At 52.3% G+C, this 25347-nt stretch overlaps 1 protein-coding gene across 1 annotated transcript in view; it reads left to right on the forward strand.

The window, feature by feature from the left end:
• Positions 1–25347, forward strand: part of EXOC2 (exocyst complex component 2) — a 244203-nt gene that overhangs the window by 38380 nt on the left and 180476 nt on the right. Inside the window, exon 2 of the mRNA XM_032977440.2 lies at positions 15965–16068. The gene's annotated coding sequence lies outside the window, so the exon portion shown is untranslated. The remainder of the gene's footprint in view (positions 1–15964; positions 16069–25347) is intronic.

Raw genomic sequence — 25347 nt, forward strand, 5'->3', positions numbered from 1 at the left:
AGAGTGAGAGAGAGAGGGGAGAGAGGAGAGAGTGGGGAGAGGGGAGAGAGGGGAGAGCGGAGAGAGAGGGGAGAGTGGGGATAGAGGAGAGATGGCGGGAGAGAGGCGAGAGCGGGAGAGAGTGGAGAGAGAGGAGAGAGGGGAGAGAGTGGGGAGAGTGGGGAGAGAGGAGAGAGTGGAGAGAGAGGAGAGAGAGAGCGGGAGAGAGAGCGTGACAGGGAGGGAGGAGAGAGGAGGAGAGAGGCAAACAAATATATAAGTGAGAATTAAATAATGTAACGCGGCCGTTTCATCTGCAACAGTGAGCTCTTTGCGAGAGAGAGAGAGGAGAGAGATAAAATGCTGAGATTGTGACGACGGGGAGGTCTGGAGCATTCTCACGACAACGCAGGCACCCCCAGCCTCTCCCCGCAAGAACTCGGCGCTCACCTAAAGCCTGCCCCTAATCCCCCTGATGGACTGTTTAGCAGAAGGGGAAAATACGGGGAAAGATCAGCGGCAGACTGGCGAGAATTCTTGACGCTCTTCGCTCGTCCAGCGTCTGTGTGTGCGTGTGTGTGTGTGCCTGTGTGTGCGTGTGTGCCTGTGTGTGTGTGTGCCTGTGTGTGTGTGTGTGCCTGTGTGTGTAGTGTAGGGGTCAGTGCGCTGCACTACGAACCTGGCGACCCGAGTTCGATTCCCGCTCACGGCCAACGCCGGTGACGATTTTCTGAACTCCCCTAGGTCGACTCGGCCTCAAATGAGTACCTGGTGCGGTGGTGTGTAAACATCGCCACTGGGGAGACAAAGACGGTAGGGCGTGGTGCTGGTCACCCACCCCCTCGTGTGGCGTGCCGGCCTTCACAGGTGCTGCTTGCTAACAGCTCTTGCCCCAACAGTCTGTTCAGGCTGTACGGGAAACTTTGTTTTGTGTGTGTGTGTGCGTGTGTTTTTTTCCGTGCTGAGAAAGAGTTTGGGGATGGAACGAGAGAAACATTTTTGGCCTGGTCGATGGGTGGCCGTATTTATGTGTGTGTGTGTGTCCGTGTGTCTCGGTGTCCGTGTGTGTCGTCCGTGTGTGTGTCTCTGTGTCCGTGCGTGTGTCTCGGAGTCCGTGTGTGTGTCTCGTCCGCGTGTGTGTCTCGTCCGCGTGTGTGTCTGATGCTGTGTGTGTGTATATGTTTGCGGAGTGATGAGGCGCTCGCCAACAGCACTTGCCCCAACAGTCTGTTGAAGGCTATACGGGGGTTCTTGGTCTTTGTTGATGGGTGTATGCTTGGGTGGGTGCATGTGCGTCTGTGCGTGGGAGTGTATCTGTTCAATTCCCGCCCACGGCCACCAGCTACAGGGTGACGATTATCGGAACCGCTTCTGGGCCCCCCCTAGATCGACTCGGCCGCAAACGAGTACCTGGTGCGGTGCGTAAAAAGGTCGCCAATGGGGAGAGACAAAGGCGGCCGGGTGGGCGTGGTGCTGGCCAGCCACCCCCTTGTGTGCCGTGCCAAACTTCGTGGGTGGTGCTCGCCAACAGCACTTGCCCCTGGAGTCTGTTAGGGCTACACGGGGGATCTTTGTCTTTGCCTCTCTGTAACCCACCGAGATTGGGCCGACGGGGGTGTGACGATGTCACGTGACGCTGGCGAGGTGTAGGAGAGGGGGAGGAGTCATCAGAGACGCTGGTGAGTTGGTGAGGAGAGGGGGTGATGACGTCAGGAGAGATTGGGGTGAGTTGGTGAGGTTTGGGGTGATGACGTCATGAGAAATTGGGGTGAGGGGGTGATGACGTCATGATAGATTGGGGTGAGTTGGTGAGGTGAAGGGGTGATGACGTCAGGAGAGATTGGGGTGAGTTGGTGAGGTTTGGGGTGATGACGTCATGAGAAATTGGGGTGAGGGGGTGATGACGTCATGATAGATTGGGGTGAGTTGGTGAGGTGAAGGGGTGATGACGTCAGGAGAGATTGGGGTGAGTTGGTGAGGTTTGGGGTGATGACGTCATGAGAAATTGGGGTGAGGGGGTGATGACGTTATGATAGATTGGGGTGAGTTGGTGAGGTGAAGGGGTGATGATGTCAGGAGAGTTTGGGGTGAGTTGGTGAGAGTAGGGGGTGATGACGTAATGAGAGATTGGAGTGAGTTGGTGAGGTGAGGGGGTGATGACGTCAGGCGGGATTGGGGTGAGTTGGTGAGGAGATGGGGTGATGACATCATGAGAGATTGGGGTGAGTTGGTGAGGTGAGGGGGTGATGACGTCAGGAGAGATTGGGGTTAGTTGGTGAGGAGAGGGGGTGATGACGTCATGAGAGTTTGGGGTGAGTTGGTGAGGTGAGGGGGTGATGACGTCATGAGAGTTTGGGGTGAGTTGGTGAGGTGAGGGGGTGATGACGTCATGAGGGATTGCGGTGAGCGTTGGGTGAACGATTCTCATTTTGTATACAACACACACGCACATCTATGGAACAAAAAAAATCGACCTTTCTGCGTGAAATCATCTTAGTCTCTCGGCACATGTCCACCAGCGTCGTCAACGCCTCCACAATCGCCACCCCAGACGTCCCAGCTTGCAGCCACGGCGGCTAGCAGATGTTGACTACCTCGCCTGGTACGCAGGAGCTCGTTGGTTGGATCCCGACCCCGACGCCTGCTTGCTGTGCATTTGGAGTTTGCGCGTCTCTCTTTCTCACCCCGTGGCCGCATGGATATTATCCCGGTCCGTTTTGGTTGTTCCCTCCACATGTCGAATCGGCTTCACGCGTTGAAACGTATTTTTGCTCCCAGTGCGAATTCCCCTGCGATGATGGTAATCCACTGAGTTTGAGCCATCGTTTGTGATGATTGCCAGGTCGCTTCTGACACGGAGCTTACGCAGCTCAGTTAGGGACCTTACCTGGTATAAGGTAGAACTCGTTGAGTTTTTCGTCATTTGCTGTTTGTTTCTGTTGCATTCTGACCCACCGCCGACTGGAACATCTGTGAAACCACGACGCCTCGCTAATGATCTCGTCAGCAAGGATCATCAGCCACCAACACGGGGACCCAGAGATTTGTTCACGAGGCAATTCAGATTTTACAAACACAGACACAATTTCAACCGAGAGGATGGTTTCAAATTAAGCAACCATTGGAAAGATGTTCTGAATCGAACCAAACGTTAAACTAATTTTCAATGGTACTGTATATTTTTTCAAGTAGTGGTAATCCCAAACTTTCGCAGCTGCTTAAATTCCCTTTTCACACCATCAATAGGTAAACTCCCCCTCCCCCCCTCGCTGGTCTGCACAAGTTCACCCCCTCTACACCGTTCATCATGCTAAGTCCGCCAATTAAATGCTAATTTGTTATGCTAATTCCTTTGTCAAGGCACCTTAATTCCTCTCACACAGCTTAAAGGTCGCGGTCTGAGCTTGGCTGTGTTCACTCCAGCGCTGTCCTCGAGACAGTCTGGTCCCTTCGCCTGATGAAGGCCACTTGTGTTGTGGCCGAAACGTCGTGATTTTTTAATTTTTTTATTTTTTGTTGTTTTATACTTTGACGTGACTTTACCGAATAGAACCAAAGAGTATGGATCCTTGCAGTCACGAAAGCTTCAAATCTAGAATCTGGCTTAGCCATTGAACAAAGACGGTGGTCACCGTATCGTCATCGTCATCATCATCGTCGTCGTCGTCATCATCGTCGTTATCTTCGTCATCGTCATCATCGTCATTACATCATCATCGTCATTGACATCATCATCGTCATTGACATCATCATCGTCGTCATCATCGTCATTGTCATCATCGTCATCATCGTCGCCATCGTCATTGACATCATCATCGTCGTCATCATCGTCATTGTCATCATCGTCATCATCGTCGTCATCGTCGTCATCGTCATTGACATCATCACCGTCATCTACATTGACAAACTCATCTCTTTACAAATGCTTGTTGTTGTTGTTGTGTTTAGTGTGTTGTCCTTACCCCCACACCTCCGATAAGCACGGTTGGCTGCGTACTGCCGTGCGAAAGATGTTCAATGCACATTGAACATCCATCTCGCCACCGCTGTTCATATAGAGACTGTGGTGATAACTAGGGTGGCCACTGGATTCGAACCTCGAATCTTTAATGAGCGTCACCCTCCATCGCTATTGCCATCATCATCATCATCACTATCGTCATCATCATCACTATCGTCATCATCATCACTATCGTCATCATCACCAAAGACAACTCATCACTCTGTCGAAAAACGAAACCAAGTCAGAACGTTTTGGTGAAATGAGTGCCCATCATTTGAGCCAGTGGTGGAAATTCCACATTCCTATGGCAGTGGATGGTCCATCCATAGAACAACCACTCTCGACTTTCTCCACAAAGTGGTACTGACACGCACGCACACACGCGGACACACACAAACACACACGCACAAAGACAAAGATCCCCCGTATAGCCTTTAACAGACCGTCGGGGCAAGCGCTGTTAGCGAGCACCTCTGAAGGCCGGCACGGCACGCGAGTGGGGGTGGGTGGCCAACACCACGCCCGGCCGCCTTTGTCTCCCCAGTGGAGATGTTTACACATCACACCAGGTGCTCATTTGAGGCTGAGTCGACTTATGGGAGGCAAAGAACCAGTTCAGATAATTAATCGTCACTGGGTGTTGGCCGTGAGCGGGAATCGAACTCGGGTCGCCGGGTTCGTAGCGCATCGTAGCGCTAACCACTACCGCTCCCCGCACACACGGACACACACACACACGGACACGGACACACGCACAAACACATAAACTTGAACTCGCACAAACCCGCGTGCACACACAAAGACATACAATCAAACACACACACACACATTTACACCCGCGACACAATCGCACACACACACACACAAAGACGAAGATCCCCCACGTAGCCTTAACAGACTGTAGGGGCAAGTGCTGTTAGCGAGCAGCACCTATGAAGGCCGGCACGACATTCATGGGGGTGGGTGGCCAACACGACGCCCGGCCGCCTTTGTTTCCCCAGTGGCGATGTTTACACACCGCACCAGGTACTCATTTGAGGCTGAGTCGACCTAGGGGAGGCCCAAAACTGGTTCAGATAATCGCCACCGGTGTTGGTGGCCGTGAGCGGGATTGGAACTCGGTCGCTGGGGTGGTACCGCTCCCCAAAATGCGCACACACACACACACACGCAAACCTTAACACACGCACACACACACACCAATCTTAACACACACACACGCAAACCTTAACACACACACACACACTAATCTAAACACACACACACCATTCTTAACACACACACCATTATTAACACACACACACCTTTAACACACACACCTTAACACACACACACCTTAACACACACACACCTTAACACACACACACACCTTAACACACACACACCAATCTAAACACACACACCATTCTTAACACACACACCAATCTAAACACACACACACCAATCTGAGCACACACACACCATTCTCAACACACACACACACACCAATTTAAACCACACACACACACACCAATCTAAACACACACACGCACCAATCTTACCACACACACGCTATTCTTAACACACACACACCATTCTTAACACACACACCAATCTGAACACACACACACCAATATTAAACACACACACACACACCAATCTTAACACACACAACACTATTAACACACACACTCACCGATCTTAATGCACACACACCAATATCAACACACACAAACCAATATTAACACACCAATCTTAACACACACTCACCAATCTGAACACACACACACCAATCTTCTTAACACACACACACCAATATTAACACACCAATCTTCTAAACACACCAATCTTAACACACACCAATCTTAACACACACTCACCAATCTTGACACACACCAATCTTCATAAAACACACACCAATATTAAAACACCAATCTTCTTAACACACCAATCTTAACACACACACCAATATGAACACACACACCAATATTGCCACACACACATACACCAATATTGCCACACACACACCAATATTACCACACACACACACACCAATATTAACACGCACACCAATATTAACACACACACACCAATATTACCACACACACCAATATTACCACACACACACACACCAATATTAACACACACACACCAATATTAACACACACACCAATATTAACACACACACCAATATTACCACACACACCAATATTAACACACACACACCAATATTACCACACACACACACACACCAATATTACCACACACACACACCAATATTACCACACACACACACCAATATTACCACACACACACCAATATTACCACACACACACACACACCAATATTAACACACACACACACACCAATATTAACACACACACCAATATTAACACACACACCAATATTAACACACACACACACCAATATTACCACACACACACACACACCAATATTAACACGCACACCAATATTACCACACACACACCAATATTACCACACACACCAATATTACCACACACACACCAATATTAACACACACACACCAATATTACCACACACACACACACCAATCTGAACACACACACACCAATATTAACACACACACCAATATTGCCACACACACACCAATATTAACACACACACCAATATTAACACACACACACCAATATTACCACACACACACCAATATTACCACACACACCAATATTAACACACACACACCAATATTAACACACCAATATTACCACACACACACACCAATATTACCACACACACACCAATATTAACACACACACCAATATTAACACACACACACCAATATTAACACACACACACCAATATTAACACGCACACCGATATTACCACACACGCACACCAATATTAACACACACACCCCAATATTACCACACACACCAATATTAACACACACACACCAATATTAACACACACACACACCAATATTAACACACACACACACCAATATTAACACACACACACCAATATTAACACACACACACCAATATTAACACACACACACACCAATATTAACACACACACACCAATATTAACACACACACACACCAATATTAACACACACACCAATATTAACACACACACCAATATTAACACACACACCAATATTAACACACACACACCAATATTAACACACACATACGCACGCCATACCCTAACCCCTGTACCACCCACATGTAAGGGACCACACAAGTTTTTCCCTCTCTCAAAACTCTCTCGCTCGCTCGCTCGCTCACCTCCCCTCTCGCTCTCTCTCGCCCCACGCTCCCCGCTCTCCCCGCTCTCTCTCTCTCTCTCCCTTACACACACATACACCGCTCGCTCTCTCTCTCCCTTACACACACATACACCGCTCTCTCTCTCTCTCCCTTACACACACATACACCGCTCTTCCCCTTCAAATAAGCAGCGGGACGACTACACACAAACAAACTCCCGGGACCCCCCTGCCCCCCTCTCTCCTCATCACTTGGGCCACCCGCTCGCTCTCTCTCGCTCGCTCTCTCACTCTCTCTCACTCTCACTCTCTCGCTCTCTCTCTCGCTCTCTCTCTTGCTCTCGCAGTCTCGCTCGCTCTCTCTCGTTCTCTCACTCTCACTCTCTCTCGCTCGCTCTCTCTCTCGCTCACTCTCGCTCGCTCTCTCTCTCGCTCTCTCTCTCGCTCGCTCTCTCTCTCACTCTCTCTCTCTCACTCTCTCGTTCTCTCGCTCTCTCGCTCTCACTCTCTCGTTCTCTCTCTCTCTCGCTCGCTCACTCTCACTCTCTCTCGCTCGCTCTCTCTCTCGCTCTCTCGCTCTCACTCTCTCTCTACTCCCCCCCCCCCCTCCACTTTTTGACGTAAACATCTTTTCCCGTTGGCGCCTCCAAAGCAAGCCGGAGCACGAACGCCTTGACCGCCGCTGGCTGGGAGATGTTTCGATGTTGACTACCTCTCGGGGTGCACGGGGTGCTCGTGGGGTTACATCCCGACCCTTGGCGCCTGCTGCTGTATATTTTGAGTCTGCGTCTCTCTCGCGCTCCCCGTGGTGGCCACGTGGATCTTTCCTCCGGGCCTCCGGTTTTTTTCCCTCCACGTTTAGAGTCGTGCGTTTGAGGGAGTGTTTGGCTCCTGATCTAAATGTCCGCGTGCTGATGATGACGACGATGATGACAAGCCACTTGCTTGAGCTATCATTGGTGATGGCCACGTAGCTCAGTGGGGCGTTGCGCCTGGTAAAACAAAATGAGCGAAGAGTTTATGACCTCGCCCTGCCATGCCAGGAGGTCATCGCGGGTTCGATCCCCGACCCTGGCGACGCCTCCTGTTGCATATCCGGAGTCTGCGTGTCTCTCTCAGCAGCAGGAGCATCAGCATCAGCCGTGGTCTATCCGCTGCTGAACGGGGCGCCACGGTGGCTAGGGGATGTTAACTACCTCGCCTGGTGTACAGGAGGTCGTGGGTTCAATCCTGACCCTGACACCTGCTGCTGTGTATTTGGAGTTTGCGTGTCTCTCTCTCTCTCTCATCATCATCACGGTGGCTAGGAGATGTTAACTCCCTCGCCTGGTGTACAGGAGGTCGTGGGTTCAATCTCGACCCTGACACCTGCTGTATATTTGGAGTTGGCGTGTCTCTCATCATCACCACGGTGGCTAGGAGATGTTAACTCCCTCGCCTGGTATACAGGAGGTCGTGGGTTCAATCTCGACCCTGACGCCGCTTTCTCTCTCTCTCTCTCTCCCCGTGATGGTCGCGTGGATTTTTCTCCGGGTATTTCAGTTTTTCCCCTCCACATTTAGAATCAACGTCACACGTTCAGAGTATTTGACTGCTGGTATAAATGTCCACGTGATGATGATGATGAGCGACTTTGTCGAGCTTTCATTTATCATGGACAGGTCGCTTGTGAAAGAGAGCTACACAGCTCATTGGGGCCTTACCTGGGAACAATAAACTAGTTTATAGTTTTCATTCGGAGGTCGCCGATTCGAGTCTGTCTCCCAGCGCTACCGCGGGCGAAATATCTGCGTAAGGTTTTTTGGAAGTCACCGCCACCGCGGCCACCACCGAGGTAGTTAACATCTCCTAGCCACCGCGTCGGATGATCGTGACGAGCCGCACTTCCGCCGTTCTACACGCACACGGACGGGACGGACAAATTGACGCGCGAAAAAACGTCGTGAAGCCGAATTTAGCAACGAAAACGAAATAATAATACATCGTAATAAACACACTGCAACCCACCCACCCATCAACCCACCCACCCAACCCACCCAACCAACCCACCCACCCATCAACCCACCCACCCACCCAACCCACCCACCCACCCACCCAACCCACCCACCCACCCAACCAACCCACCCACCCAACCCACCCAACCAACCCACCCACCCCACCAACCCACCCACCCACCCAACCCAACCAACCAACCAACCCACCCCACCAACCCACCCAACCAACCAACCCAGCCACCAACCCACCAACCCACCCAACCCACCCACCCAACCAACCCACCCACCCCACTAACCCACCCAACCAACCCACCCACCCAACCAACCCACCCACCCCACTAACCCACCCACCCAACCAACCCACCCACCCAACTACCAACCCACCCACCAACTCACCAACCCAACCACCCAACCCATCCACCCACCAACCCATCCACCCACCAACCCAACTACCAGCCCACCCACAAGATTCCTATTTGTTCTGACCCCCCCGGCATGGCCAGAGCCGCCAGGAGTTCCTCCTCCGTGTTTTTCTTTAATTACTGCCGGCGCTGCACTCCAGAGGAGTGGTGGGTGGGGGGGGGGGGCTATCATGCAGACAGCGGTCTCCGTGAGCGGCATGGGAGGTCATGAGTAGCAGCAACAGCAGCCAGAAACAGCAGCAGCAGTAGCAGCAGCATCGGCATCATCAGCAGCATCATCATTAGCATCAACAGCAGCAGTAGCATCATCAGCAGCATCATCATTAGCATCAACAGCAGCAGTAGCATCATCAGCAGAATCCGTATCAGCAGCAGCAGCAGTAGCAGCAGCATCATCAGTAGCGGTGGAAGTGGGCGGGGAGCGGGGGGGGGGGTAGTGGTGGATAGTGGGGGGTAGTAGTGGATAGTGGGGGGGTAGTAGTGGATAGTGGGGGGGGTAGTGGTGGATAGTGGGGGGTAGTTTGTGGATAGTGGGGGGGTAGTAGTGGATAGTGGGGGTGTAGTGGTGGATAGTGGGGGGGTAGTGGTGGATAGTGGGGGGGGGCAGTAGTGGATAGTGGGGGGGTAGTAGCGGATAGTGGGGGGGGTAGTGGTGGATAGTGGGGGGGGTAGTAGTGGATAGTGGGGGGGGTAGTGGTGGATAGTGGGGGGGGTAGTTTGTGGATAGTGGGGGGGTAGTGGTGGATAGTGGGGGGGGCAGTAGTGGATAGTGGGGGGGTAGTAGCGGATAGTGGGGGGGGGTAGTGGTGGATAGTGGGGGGGGTAGTAGTGGATAGTGGGGGGGGTAGTGGTGGATAGTGGGGGTGTAGTGGTGGATCGTGGGGGGGGGGAGGGGTAGTAGTGGATAGTGGGGGGGTAGTAGTGGATAGTGGGGGGGGGTAGTAGTGGATAGTGGGGGGTAGTAGTGGATAGTGGGGGGTAGTAGTGGATAGTGGGGGTAACGACCCGTCTATCTGTCACTTTTCCTGCTGCTGTATCGCGATGAAGCAAGCACCGCAGTTATTGCTCGTGGCTACAATTAATCTAAAAAACTAAACTCGTTTTACGTTACCAGGTAAGGCCCCGACTGAGCTGTTACGTCGCTCAGAAGCGACGCTGCCCATCACAAATGATAGCTCAACGAAGTGGCTCATCATCATCATCGCCACCACGTGGAAATTCATAGCAGCAGCCAAATGCTCTTAAACGCGTGGTGACTTTGATGCTCAACGTGGAGGGAAAACAACTGTGGAACCTGAGGCAAATACACGTGACCATGGAGAGAGAGAGACACACACAAACTCCAAATATACAGCAGCAGCAGCAGGCGGCAAGGTCTGGATCGATCCCACGACCTCCTGTACACCAGGCGAGGTAGTTGACATCTCCTAGCCACCGTGATGATGATGAGAGAGAGAGAGAGAGACACCGCAAACTCCAAATATACAGCAGCAGGCGGCAAGGTCTGGATCGAACCCACGACCTCCTGCGTTCTAGGCGAGGTAGTTGACATCTCCTGGCCACCGTGTGTCGCCCCATATGCGGCTCCAAGCCAGTGGTGGAAATTCCACATTCCTGCGACGGGGTAAGGGGCGGGGGTGTGTGTGTACAGGGGCCGGTTTGCAACTGTCAGCAAGTGGTTTGTTGAATTTTTTTCTAATTATTTTTATTATGATTATTTTATTGTTTCCCTTCTCCGTGACTTTACCGGAAGAACCAAGAATATAATTCTACAGCTGTTGAATTGTTTTTAGCGGCGTGTGTGCGAGCGATGGTGCAGGCCACCCACCCCCTCGTGTGCCACAGTCCCGTCAGCCCTTGCAGGCGCTACTGCTACTCGCTACTACTAACAGCACTTGCCCCCAACAGTATGTTAGAGGCTACACGGGGTATCTTTGTCTCTTTAGTTTAATCCATAATTTTTGTATCACAGTTGCCCCGAGCACAGTAAGGCCCAAAGGCTCCCAAACGCCCAGCGGCCAGCCACAAACAGCACTACCAACGGTGTCACGGAGGGGAGTGTAACGCGGGTCCTGAATCGAGTTAAGTTATTTGTTGGTGATGGTGGTGGTGATGGTGGCGATGGTGGTGGTGATGATTGTGATGTTGGTGGTGGCGGCGATGGTGGGGACGATGTAGATGGGAGAGTGGGGCAGTGCGAGGGAAGAATCAGAGAGAGAAGTGAGGTGACCTGCGGTGTGTGGTGAGTGGATGAGTCGGTGGGTGTGTAAGCGGATGAATGAGTGGGTGGGTGGGTGAGTGGGTGGGTGAGCGGGCGGGTGGGTGGGTGAGTGAGTGAATGGGTGGGCGAGTGGGTGGGTGAGTGGGCAGGTGGGTGGGTATTCGGGTGGGTAGGTGGTTGAGTGGGTGGGTGGGTGAGTGGGCGGGTGAGCGAGTGGTTGGGTGAGCTGGTGAGTGGGTGAGTTAGTGAGTAGGTGCATGTGTGAGTGAATGAGCAGGTGGGTGAATTAGTGAGTGGGTGCATGAGTGGGTGGATGAGCGAGCGAGTGATTGAGTGGGGTGAGCGAGCGAGTGAGTGGGGTTGTTGTGAGACCTGCGGTGTGGTAAGACATGCAGTGGGTGATACAACGCAGTTCATGTCTGGTAGACCGGGCTCTCTGCTTGATTAGCGGAATCAAGGAGTGAAGCTTTACAGGATGCAGTAACCACGGTAGTAGCAATAGACGAGTGATAAGGAGGGGAATGACCGCCGATGAGTGACTGGAGTGAATCAACCGAGTGTGTGAGTGTGTGTGTGTAACACGTGTGGGTGTGTGTGTCTGTGTAACACGTGTGAATGTATGGGTGTTTAACACGTGTGTGTGTGTGTGACACGTGTGTGTGTGTGTAACACGTGTGGGTGGGTGTGTGTGTCTGTGTAACACGTGTGAGTGTATGGGTGTTTAACACGTGTGTGTGTGTGACACGTGTGTGTGTGTGACACGTGTGTGTGTGTGTAACACGTGTGGGTGGGTGTGTGTGTCTGTGTAACACGTGTGAGTGTATGGGTGTTTAACACGTGTGTGTGTGTGACACGTGTGTGTGTGTGTGTAACACGTGTGGGTCTGTGGTTAGCGCGCTGCCCAATGAACCCAGCGGCCCGAGTTCGATTCCTGCTCACAGCCAACACCGGTGACGACTATCTGAACCTGTCCCGGGCTTCTCCTAGGTCGACTCGGCCTCAAATGAGTACGCGGTGCAGCGGTGCGTAGTGAACATCGCCACTCGGGGAGACAAAGACGGCCGGGCGTGGTTGCTGGCCACCCCACCCCATCGTGTGCCACACTGCCGGTAGCCTTCGTAGGCGCTCGCTAACAGCACTTGCCCCGACAGTCTGTTTGAAGGCTACGCCGGGGGAGATCCCTCTTTGTCTTTGTGTGGGGGTTTTAGCCCGTGCACGCTTTGCCCATTAGCCGCTGCGCGTGCGTGGCAGTGATAGGGAGGAGATCCCTCCCGCCCCCTTCCTCCCCTGCCTGCCACGTGCAGGCTGCAGCTTCTCCTGTGAATCGCGCACGCACGCACAAAGACAAAAGATCCCCCCCCCCCAAGTGTAAGGATGCAGGAGACTGTTGGGGCAAGTGCTGCGAGTAGCGAGTAGCAGCAGCAGCAGCAGCAGCGCCTACGAAGGCTACCGGCACTGTGGCACACGAGGGGGTGGGTGGCCAGCAACCACGCCCGGCCGCCTTTGTCTCCCCAGTGGCGATGTTCACGCACCGCAACCAGGCACTCGTTTGAGGCCGAGTCGACCTAGGAGAGGTTCGGATAATCGCCGCCGTTGATGGCCGCGAGCGGGAATCGAACCCGGGTGTCGCTGGGCTCGTAGTGCAACTACGCTAGCGCTGACGCCAACGCACGCACAAAGATCCCCCGTATAGCCTGCACAGACTGTTGGGGCAAGTGCCCGCAGCTGCGAATAGCAGCGCCTATGAACGCCGGCACGACCACACCGCGCCGGGGCCGCCTTTGTCTCCACCAGCCCACTCGTTTGAGGCCGAGTCGACCTAGGGGAGGCCCAGAACCGGTTCGGATAACCATCAGCGGTGTTAGCCGTGGTCGGGAATCGAACCCGGGTCGCTGGGTTCGAAGCGCAGTGCCCGCTAACCACTGAGCCACCGCTTTCAGCACGCATAAACACACACAGATGAAGCACGTAAATATATACACACAAATGCACATCCTAACCTATATATAGACACAAACACAGAAACATACATGAGCACGCATATTCAATATATACATAAGACAAAGAAAATATACACACGTATATACATATACAGCAAACACGCATCCACATATATTTATACACAGGACAAAGATCCCCCATATAGCCTTGACAGACTGTTGGGGGCAAGTGCTGTTTGTAGCGAGTAGCAGCCGCTATGAAGGCCGGAACTGTGGGGGTGGGTGGCCAGCAACCACGCCCGGCCGCCTTTGTCTCCCCAGTGGCCATGCTCACTACACAACGCACAAGGTACTCACTTGAGGCTGAGTCGACCTAGGGGTTCAGATAATCGTCACTGGGTGTTGGTGGCCGTGAGCGGGAATCCAACTCGGGGTCACCGGAGTTCGCATACACACACACTCAAACACACACTCACACACACACACACACTCGCGCGCACACACTCACTCACACACACAAAAGACAAAGACAAAGATCCCCCGTATAGCCTTAACAGACTGTAGGGGCAAGTGCTGTTAGCGAGCACCTATGAAGGCCGGAACGGTACACGAGGGGGTGGGTGGCCAGCACCACGCCCGACCGCCTTTGTCTCCCTAGTGACGATGTTTACACACCGCACCAGGTACTCATTTGAGGCTGAGTCGACCTAGGGGAGGCCCGGGACCGGTTCAGATAATCGGCACTGGTGTTGGCCGTGAGCGGGAATCGAACCCGGGTCGCCAGGTTCATAGCGCAGCGCGCTAACCGCTACACTATCGCTCCCCACACTCACACACACACTCACTCACACACTCACTCACACACACTCATACACACACTCACACACTCACTCACACACTCACACACTCAGTCACACACACTCACACACACACACACTCGTGGTAATATTACAACCATCATCAGCATCTTTAGCTCACTGCTGGGGGTTGAGTTTGGCCCTCGGTCATGGAAACGTGGAATTTCCACCGGTGCCTCCGAGGTCGCCGACGGAGATGGGCAGAGAGATGCCGCATTTGGCAAAAATCTTCCCTCCCGAAATTAAAATTATTATCCTGAAGCGGAAGACCGGCGCTGGGATAAAGCAGCGTCAAATCCGCGTCCAATCTTACCCCTTATAGATGACGACGATGACGCTGATGATGCTGATGATGACGACGGTACATTTTGACGTAATTTAGTTTATTTTAGCGGGTTAGCTCGCCCGATTACAAATGCCTCGTTTAACCCGTCGTCACCCGGCACGGCCAATCGGCAAGGCTTCGCCGCGTCAACAGCACGCGGTGGTGCCAAGCAGCTACGAGCTCGGCCCCAGCCGAAATTTATTTCCTGGCAGAAATTGCCCAACGATGCTGGATGTGATTACCGGCGGGAGGCGGACGGGCAAGCTCGCGCGCCGGGAGAAGTCTGCGGATTCACCGTCCCCCAACGCAAGGACGCCGACCGACCTCGTGCTGCCACAAGCAACCTCGTTGGCAGCACGTTTTGATCACGTGATTAAAACGTCCGTGACTGACTGGGGATGTGTTTGGTCGCGGTGGTCGTGTGGTTGGTTGGGTGGGTGGGTGGTGGTGGTGGCGGCGGTGGTGGCGGTGGTTTTAACGACCAATGGATACTTTAGCAGGAGCAGCCAGTCACATTAACGTCCGTGACTGACTGGGGATGTGTTTGGTGCGGTGGTCGTGTGGTTGGGTGGGTGGCGGTGGTGGCGGTGGTGGCGGTGGTGGCGGTGGTGGCGGTGGTGGCGGTGGTGGCAGTGGTGGCGGTGGTGGCGGTGGTGGCGGTGGTGGCGGTGGTGGCGGTGGTGGCGGCAGTGGTGGCGGTGGTGGTTTTAACGACCAATGTTTACTTACAGCCGGGAGCAGCCAGTCACATTAACCAGTCACACTAGCAAATGTCACTCGTCGCTTTGTTCATTACACCCCGGGTAGTATCGATACAGTTGAGTTGCTGATGTGCCGTCTTAGTTTCGCATCTTGGTGTGGTCTGGGACTGTTGTTGCTGCCTTGCCTCGGCTTGATCAATGGGGAATTCCAATTTGCGATGTATTTATATTTAGTCAACTTGGCTTACCATTCTTCTCTGTGTTTTTTTCTGCTCCTAATCGTCTTTTAGGTTTAAATCCTCATCTGGACATCGTCATCGTCATCAGCGTCATCATCGACGCCAATCCCAGACCGGGGTTCAACTCAACCCACCATCCCCCCCCCCTCCTCCTGGTGGGTGATTTCAAGCGAGTGGTGCCAATTTGTCGGACAAACGGTATCCACATCAGGGGTTGAAGTGGTAATGACCGAGTTGGTTTGTTTAACTTTCCTACGCTTTACACTCCCCCTTGTGTCTGTGAGTTGTTGTGTCTGTGAGTATTGTTGCGTCTGTGAGCTGTTGTGTCTGTGAGCTGTTGTCTGTGAGTGCTGTTGTGTCTGTGAGTTGTTGTGTCTGTGAGTTGTTGTGTCTGAGTGTTGTGTTGGTGAGTTGGTGTGTCCTTAAGTATTGTTGTGTCTGTGAGTATTGTTGTGTCTGTGAGTGATGTGTTTGTGAGTTGTTGTGTCTGTGAGTTGTGTCTGTGAGTGTTGTGTCTGTGAGTATTGTGACTGTGAGTTGTTGTGTCTGTGAGTATTGTATCTGTGAGTATTGTGTGTGTCTGTATATTGTGTTTGCTGTAAAATGCTGACTCCCGTGGCCCATGCTGGGCATCTGTGGTAAAGAGCTTTATAGCTCATCAGATTTCTCCTCCTGCAGTCAGAATAAAGATTCCGGTAATTTCTGATCCTGATCCGCACGTGGGCCACCGGAAATGGTCACAAACCCTCCGCATCAGAACCTCGCGTGGTGCCAGACAGCTGCATTCAGACACGGCCATTATGAAACCCCTACTGTGAGATTGCGAGAGGCAGACACCCAGACCCAGGGCTCAAACCCAACATTTTAAAACTCGGTGAGTCACGCAGGGCCGCGATGAGCCGAGCGTTCGGACATCACGGTGGCTAGGAGATGTTAACTACCTCGCCTAGTATGCAGGAGGTCGTGGGTTCGATCCCGATCCTGACGCCTGCTGCTGCTGCTGTATATTTGGAGTCTGCGTGTCTCTCTCTCTCTCTCTCCCCGTGGTCGCGTGGATTTGTCTCCGGGTCTTCCGGTTTTACCCACCACTTTTGGAATCGTGCGTTGATGGGAGTATTTGGCTCCTGCTCTAAATGTCCACGTGATGATGATGATGACGACGACGACGATGATGACAAGCCACTTGCTTGAGCTATCATTGGTGATGGCCAGGTAGCTCAGTGGGGCGTTGCGCCTGGTAAAACAAAATGAGCGAAGAGTTTACGACATCGCCCTGCCATGCCAGGAGGTCATCACGGGTCCCATCCCCGACCCTGACGACCCCTCCTGTTGCATATCCGGAGTCTGCGTGTCTCTCGCAGCAGCAGCAGCAGCATCAGCAGCCTATCCGCTGCTGAATGGGGCGCCACGGTGGCTAGGAGATGTTAACTACCTCGCCTGGTGTACAGGAGGTCGTGGGTTTGCTCCAGACCCTCATGCCTGCTGCTGTGTATTTGAAGTCTGCGTCTCTCTCTCTCTCTCTCTCCACGTGGCCCCCGGGTTTTTCCCCCGTCGCATTTAGAATCAACGTCTCCACGCGTTTATTCAGGCGGCTGCGAGAAATTTCCAACGCGACGATGATGATAGTTCGTTGAGCTGTCGTTTGTGATGGCCATGTCGCTTCTGACAAAGAGCAACAGAGCCCATTGGGGCCTTACCCGGTAACAATTGAAATAAATTATTTGTTTCTTTCGGCAAAGTCCACGTAGATCGCTTTTTTTTCCGATAGCTTGCGTTGCAACGGAAAAAAAAGCTGTCTACGTGACTTTGCCGAAGGCAACAAAGAATGTGAATTCCTGCAGTCACGAAAGTTTTGATTCAAAATTTATGAATGGTTTAGCGTTTGGTATGGGCCTCTGTGGGTTTCTGTGGGTCTCTATGGGGTTGTGAGTCTCTGTGGGTCTCGACGAGTCTCTGTGAGTCTGTGGGTTGCTGTGGGTCTCTATGGGGTTGTGAGTCTCTGTGGGTCTCTACGAGTCTCTGTGAGTCTCTGTGGGTCTCTACGAGTCTCTGTGAGTCTGTGGGTTGCTGTGGGTCTCTATGGGGTTGTGAGTCTCTGTGGGTCTCTATGAGTCTCTGTGAGTCTGTGGGTTGCTGTGGGTCTCTATGGGGTTGTGAGTCTCTGTGGGTCTCTATGAGTCTCTGTGAGTCTGTGGGTTGCTGTGGGTCTCTATGGGGTTGTGAGTCTCTGTGGGTCTCGACGAGTCTCTGTGAGTCTGTGGGTTGCTGTGGGTCTCTATGGGGTTGTGAGTCTCTGTGGGTCTCTATGAGTCTCTTTGAGTCTCTGGGTTGCTGTGGGTCTCTATGGGGTTGTGAGTCTCTGTGGGTCTCTACGAGTCTCTGTGAGTCTGTGGGTTGCTGTGGATCTCTATGGGGTTGTGAGTCTCTGTGGGTCTCTACGAGTCTCTGTGAGTATGTGGGTTGCTGTGGGTCTCTATGGGGTTGTGAGTCTCTGTGGGTCTCTACGAGTCTCTGTGAGTCTGTGGGCTGTTGTGGGTCTCTATGAGTCTCTGTGAGTCTCTGTGGGTCTCTACGAGTCTCTGTGAGTCTGTGGGTTGCTGTGGGTCTCTATGGGGTTGTGAGTCTCTGTGGGTCTCTATGAGTCTCTGTGAGTCTGTGGGTTGCTGTGGGTCTCTATGGGGTTGTGAGTCTCTGTGGGTCTCTACGATTCTCTGTGAGTCTGTGGGTTGCTGTGGGTCTATATGGGGTTGTGAGTCTCTGTGGGTCTCTATGAGTCTCTATAAGTCTCTGTGGGTCTCTATGGGTCTCTATGGGTCTCTATGAGTCTCTATGAGTCTCTGTGGGTCTCTATGGGTCTCTATGGGTCTCTATGAGTCTCTATGAGTTTCTGTGGGTCTCTATGGGTCTCTATGAGTTTCTATACGTCTCTGTGGGTCTCTATGGGTCTCTATGAGTCTCTGTGGGTCTCTATGGGTCTCTATGAGTCTCTATGGGTCTCTATGAGTCTCTGTGGGTCTCTATGGGTCTCTATGAGTCTCTATGAGTCTCTGTGGGTCTCTATGGGTCTCTATGAGTCTCTATGGGTCTCTATGAGTCTCTATGAGTTTTTGTGGGTCTCTATGGGTCTCTATGAGTTTCTATAAGTCTCTGTGGGTCTCTGGGTCTCTATGAGTCTCTGTGGGTCTCTATGGGTCTCTATGAGTCTCTGTGACTCTGTAGAAACACGCGTTGAGAATGTTTGGCTGCTGTTGCATTTCTATGCGTCGACGATGATGATGACGACGATGATGATGATGACGATGATGATGATGACGATGATGATGACGACGACGATGACGACGACGATGATGATGATAAGATGCCCCTTGGTTGCGCTATCATTTAGTGATGGGCAGGTGGCTTCTGAAAAAAATAGTCACGTAGCAGCTGAGTAGGGCCACTATACCTGATGTGTGTGTGTGAGTATGTGTGAGTGTGTGTGAGTGTGTGTGAGAGTGGGTTTGAGTTAGTGTGTGTGAGTGTTTGAGTTAGTGTGTGTGAGTGTGTTTGAGTTAGTATGTGTGAGTGTGTGTGAGTGTGTGTGAGAGTGTGTATGAGTTAGTGTGTGTGTGTGTATGAGTTAGTGTGTGTGAGTGTATGTGAGTGAGTGTGTGTTAGTGTGTGTTAGTGTGTGTTAGTGTGTGTGAGTCTGTGAGTGTGTGTGTGGGTGTGTATGAGTGTGTGAGTGTGAGTGTGTGTGAGTGTGTGTGAGTGTGTGTGAGTGAGTGTCTTTGTTGTGAGTGTAAGTGTGTGAGTGTGTGTGAGTGTATGAGTGTGTGAGTGTGTGTGAGTGTGTGTGTGAGTGTGAGTGTCTGTGAGTGTGTGTGAGTGTGTGTGAGTGTGTGTGAGTGTCTGTGAGTGTGTGTGAGTTAGTGTGTGTGAGTGTGTGTTAGTGTGTGTTAGTGTGTGAGTGTGTGTGTGTGTATGAGTGTGTGAGTGTGAGTGTGTGTGAGTGAGTGTGTGTGAGTGAGTGTCTTTGTTGTGAGTGTAAGTGTGTGAGTGTGTGTGAGTGTGTGAGTGTGTGTGAGTGTCTGTGAGTGTGTGTGAGTGTGTGTGTGAGTGTGAGTGTCTGTGAGTGTCTGTGAGTGTGTGTGAGTGTGTGTGAGTGTGTGCATACCACAGTTGCGGCCTTCATGCGCTCGGCTCGTCGCCACTCACAGCCCTTGCCCTCCCCACCCCACAGCCTTGTTACAGGCTACACGGGGGCAGGAGAATCTTTGTCTTTGGTGCGAGGCGTCTGGACGATGCAGAAGTGGGCGCTGAGTGTGGGCTGCTGCTGCTGCTGCTGAGACAGAGAGTGCGTGTGGGAGGGCCAGGACAGAATCTGTCTGGTGTCTGTGCGGGTGTCTGCGTGCAAGCCCCTCTCGAGATAAGGGGGGACCTGTCACGAGGACAAGGGGGTTTAAGACCACGTCAGGGTTTCTCGGCAGAAAGGGAGAGACGGAGATAAAGATCCCAAACCCGCTCCTCCTCCTCCTCCTCCCTCTGCTGCTGCTGCTGCTGCGTGTAGCCTGGAACGAGACTGTTGGGGCAAGTGGTTTGTTAGCGATTAGTAGCAGTCACCACCTCGGGAGGCCGTGGCATGCTCACACACTCGCGCACTTACGCACGCTCACACTTACACGCTCGCGCACACACTTACGCGCGCTGACACGTACACATGCTTAGACACTCACACACACTCACACACCACAACAACAACAACCGCCATGACGTCACCACGGCGCTTGTGCCAGGCCATGTGCACCTTGAGGCCACGTGAAGTGTCGAACGCCCGCTGGCAGGAGGTCACGGGGCAGACCCAAGTGCCACGGGTCGACTGACTGAGATGACTGAGATGACTGGCTGATGCACCACCTCTGCCCCCTACTGTGCCAACCTGCTGTGCTTTAGCCACCTGGCGCTCCGCTCATTGTTGTGAGCGTCGCTCCTCCGCCCTCCGTTGTTGTTGGAGGGCGACTGCCTCCAACTGCCCAGTAGCGTCCTTCACGAGCCTCCTCCACACAGGCCGATTTTGACACCGCTGGTACCAGTCATCGGCAAGTCCACTCAGCTCCACGTCCTCCTGTACCACATCACTCCATCTCTTCTCTAGCCTGTGCCGTGCCCATTTAGCCCCTTCGATCCGGCCGAACATAAGCTGTTTAGGCATGCGGTGGCTGGGCATGTGGCCTACATGACCCAGCCAACGCAGCCTCGCCTGTCGGAGGAGCTCACCGATGGGACTTTGTCCAGATCTTTCAAGGATTTGTGAGACCTCTGCTGTCAAATCGGAGCTGGTCATAAGCACATTGCCCAGGTATGCGAAACTCTCCACTCTCTCCACAACTGCCCCATCACCGATTGGGAGTTGTGGGGGTCGGTTGCCCGATGGTAGAAAATACCCAGGCAAGTGCTTAGTTTTGGTGGGGCTGATGGTAAGGCCCCATCTCTTAGTGGCACGCTCCAGTCTCAGCAGCAGCGTCTCCAACTCCTCCTCTGAGTGAACAGCAATTACCAGATCATCGGCATGCATAACGTGGTTGTGCAAATAGGGAGCCATCCCTCGACCGCACCCGGGCATCGATCAGCCTCCCTTTGTATCTGTACTAGGTGGAAATTCCTCTGATACAGCCATGGAAACATTCTCCAACTACGTGGTCAACGATGATGTTAATTAATTTGGGAGCCAGAGGACATCCCTGTCGCACCCCAAGGTGAACATGGAATGCCTCTGACTCCTGGCCACGTAGTTTTAACCTGGCCTGCCCACCATCATGAAGGTCCTTTAATGATCGTGATTAGAGTCAGGGACTCCGAAATCACGACGAACAATCCAGAGCCCAGGCCTGTTGATGGTATCATAGGCCTTGACCAGGTCAATAAAGCAGAGATGTAGGTCTTGCTGGAATTGATGTCATTCAGGGCAGTCTGCACACAGATGTCACCCTCCCTCAGACAAAGATCGCCCGTATAGCCTTAACAGACTGTAGGGGCAAGTGCCGTTAGCGAACACCTCTGAACGCCGGAACGGTACACGAGGGGGTGGGTGGCCAGCAACCACGCCCGACCGCCTTTGTCTCCCCAGTGGCGATGTTTACACACCGCACCAGGTACTCATTTCAGGCTGAGTCGACCTAGGGGAGGCCCAGGACCGGTTCGAATAATCGTCACTGGTGTTGGCCGTGAGCGGGAATCGAACCCGGGTCGCCAGGTTCATAGCGCAGCGTAGCGCTAATCGCTACACTACCGCTCCCCACTTACACACACGCACACACAGTCACACACACGCACACACTTACACAACAACAACCGCCAATTGCCGCTAAGTGGCGTTGATGTCACCACGACGCTTGTGCCAGGCCATGTGCACGTTGAGGCCACGTGAAGTGTCGAACGCCCGCTGGCAGGAGGTCACGGGGCAGACCCAGGTGCCACGGGTCGACTGACTGAGATGACTGGCCGATGCACCACCTGTGCCCCCTACTGTGCCAACACTCACATTTACACTGTCAAACACACACTTACACCCTTACACACTGACACACTTACACACACAGTGACACAGACACTCACACACTTACATACACACAACGACAAACATCCCCCGTGTAGCCTTCACATGCTGTTGGGGCAAGTGCTCTTAGCGAGTAGCAGTGCCAATGAGGGGGGTGGGTGGCCGGCACCACGCCCGGCCGCCTTTGTCTCCCCCAGTGGCGATGCTCACCACGCACCGCAGCGGGTACTCGTTTGAGGCCGAGTCGACCTAGGCGAGGCCCAGCCACCAGTTCAGACGACCGCCGTCACCGGCGTTGGTGAGCGGCGATCGACTTGGGGGCATCTTCGACTGGAGCCGTAGCGGCGGTGCGCCGATCGCTGCGCCACCGCTCCCCCCTCCCCCTCCCTACACTCCCCCCTCCCCCTCCCCACCCTCGCCCCTCCCCCTCCCCACCCTCCCCCTCCCCACCCTCCCCCCTCCCTCCCCCCTCCCCCTCCCCACCCTCCCCCGCACGTGCGGCGTGAAGTTCGTGAATGACGTCACGCGACGTCCACGCCGCCACCCGGGCCGGTCGGAGCGCAGCGCTAATTGAGAGTCGCCTCGTGGGATATTAGCCCATGACTCGTGATGGTGCCTCCTGCTGCTGATGATGATGGTGGTGCCTGCTGCTGATGGTGATGGTGCCTGCTGCTGATGCTGCTGATGGTGCCTGTTGCTGATGATGATGCTTGTTGCTTGCTGCTGATGATGCCTGATGCTGATGGTGCCTGTTGCTGATGATGGTGCCTGCTGCTGATGATGGTGCCTGCTGATGATGCCTGATGCTGATGGTGCCTGCTGCTGATGATGGTGCCTGCTGATGATGCCTGATGCTGATGGTGCCTGCTGCTGATGATGGTGCCTGCTGATGATGATGGTGTCTGCTGCTGATGATGGTGCCTGCTGCTGATGATGGTGCCTGCTGATGATGCCTGATGCTGATGGTGCCTGCTGCTGATGATGGTGCCTGCTGCTGATGATGGTGTCTGCTGCTGATGATGGTGCCTGCTGCTGATGATGGTGCCTGCTGATGATGCCTGATGCTGATGGTGCCTGCTGCTGATGATGGTGCCTGCTGCTGATGATGGTGTCTGCTGCTGATGATGGTGCCTGCTGCTGATGATGGTGCCTGCTGATGATGCCTGATGCTGATGGTGCCTGCTGCTGATGATGGTGCCTGCTGCTGATGGTGCCTGCTGCTGGTGGTGATGCCTGATGCTGATGATGATGCCTGATGCTGATAGTTCATAGTTCATAGTTCATTTATTTGGTATAGCCCTGTGAGCCATTCGGCTCTTGAATCGGGTGCAACCGCAACAAACAAAAAACATGAACAAGAAAACATCTTAAAGTGATTATGTGACTGTGCGAACAGAAAATACAGGAAAAAAATATCAAAATATTCCTGAAATAGCACCATACACCAACGCTGTGTGCAAAAATCCCAGTGGGATGCAAGTCAAAATAACAACAACAACAACCACAAGACAACTACGATTAAAGCCATCAGTCTAACTCCGTACTACAATAAACAAAAACATGGGCAAAACAAAAAAAACTTTTCGAAATCACCAAAATAAAAGCCATAAATCCAATGTAACAGTGATCATAGGGACTGTGACCGAATTTTTAACAATAAACTACATAAATAAATTATAACACCAAAATCTAGAGCCATATTTTAGGCCACTGAATAGCAGTGGCAGCTAGGGTTGTACAACTCCTCTAGAGCAGTTTTGAGTGAAGATCTCATAGGTAGTGATTCAAGTTGCAGTTTATTGGCAATAGCATTCCAGACCCTGGGGGCATCAATAGCAAAGGCCCTTCCTCCAGTTTTTGTACGGCAATAGGGAATGTGAAGCTGGTAAATGAGCGAAGACCTGAGGTCAAATTTGTTCTTTGAAACCGAGAGGAGATCCAGTAGGTAGTCTGCGGATTTTTTTGTAAGTACATCGTGAATAAATAAGATCTGGTGCACAAGCCGTCGAACATTAAGAGATGTTAAGTTTGAACCAATGTAGAGTTCACAGTGGTGAGTCCTATATGGGCAGTTAAATGCAAATCTTAAGGCCGAGTGATAGATGGAATCAAGCTTCTTCACTACAGTACTTGGGGCTGATTTATACACGATATCACAGTAGTCAAGTAGAGGCAGTATGGTAGCTTTTATCAATTCCAAACGGAACATTGGGGGGAAGCAGTGCTTGTGTCGATACAGAAAACCAATTTTTATTTTTGTCTTTTTACCAATATAATCAATGTGATCTTCAAAACTAAGTTTTGAATCCAGGATGACCCCAAGATACTTATAGATCTTGACCTGCTCTATTTGATAATTATTCAAGGAATGTAATTGGGGAAAAATAACTTCCTGCTTTAGTCCCGGAGAGAAGCATAGCACCTTGGTTTTGGAGGTATTCAGGACTAGTTTAAGAGAAACTAGCTGATGTTGTAGTTTGTTGAAATCACCCTGGAGCTTAGCAATCACGTCATCCGGAGAGTGGCCAGCAGTAATCAGTATCGTGTCATCTGCAAAAAGATTTACCCTGGAATGATCCAGTTCAGTGCCCAAGTCATTGACATAAAGAGAGAACAAGAGGGGGCCGAGGATGGAACCCTGTGGAACCCCTTTTGTTATCTTAACACTGTTTTGACCTCCAACCATCTGTGAATACAGTTTGGGTGCGAGAAAAGAGGTAATTTTTTAACCATTGTACTGTGTTCTCGGAAAAACCGAGGCAACTTAGTTTACTAAGCAGGGTGTTGTGGTCAACTGTATCAAAAGCTTTGGACAGGTCAAGAAAAAGACAGGCACAGTCCTGCTTATTATCAAGGCTATTGTAAATTTGATTCAAAGAGTCTAATGCAGCAGATGTGA

The sequence above is a fragment of the Petromyzon marinus genome, chromosome 63 (genome assembly GCF_048934315.1).
Source record: "Petromyzon marinus isolate PM22_M1 ecotype Great Lakes invasive population chromosome 63, UKy_Petmar_22M1.pri1.0, whole genome shotgun sequence".
NCBI classification, from domain to species: Eukaryota; Metazoa; Chordata; class Hyperoartia; order Petromyzontiformes; family Petromyzontidae; genus Petromyzon; species Petromyzon marinus.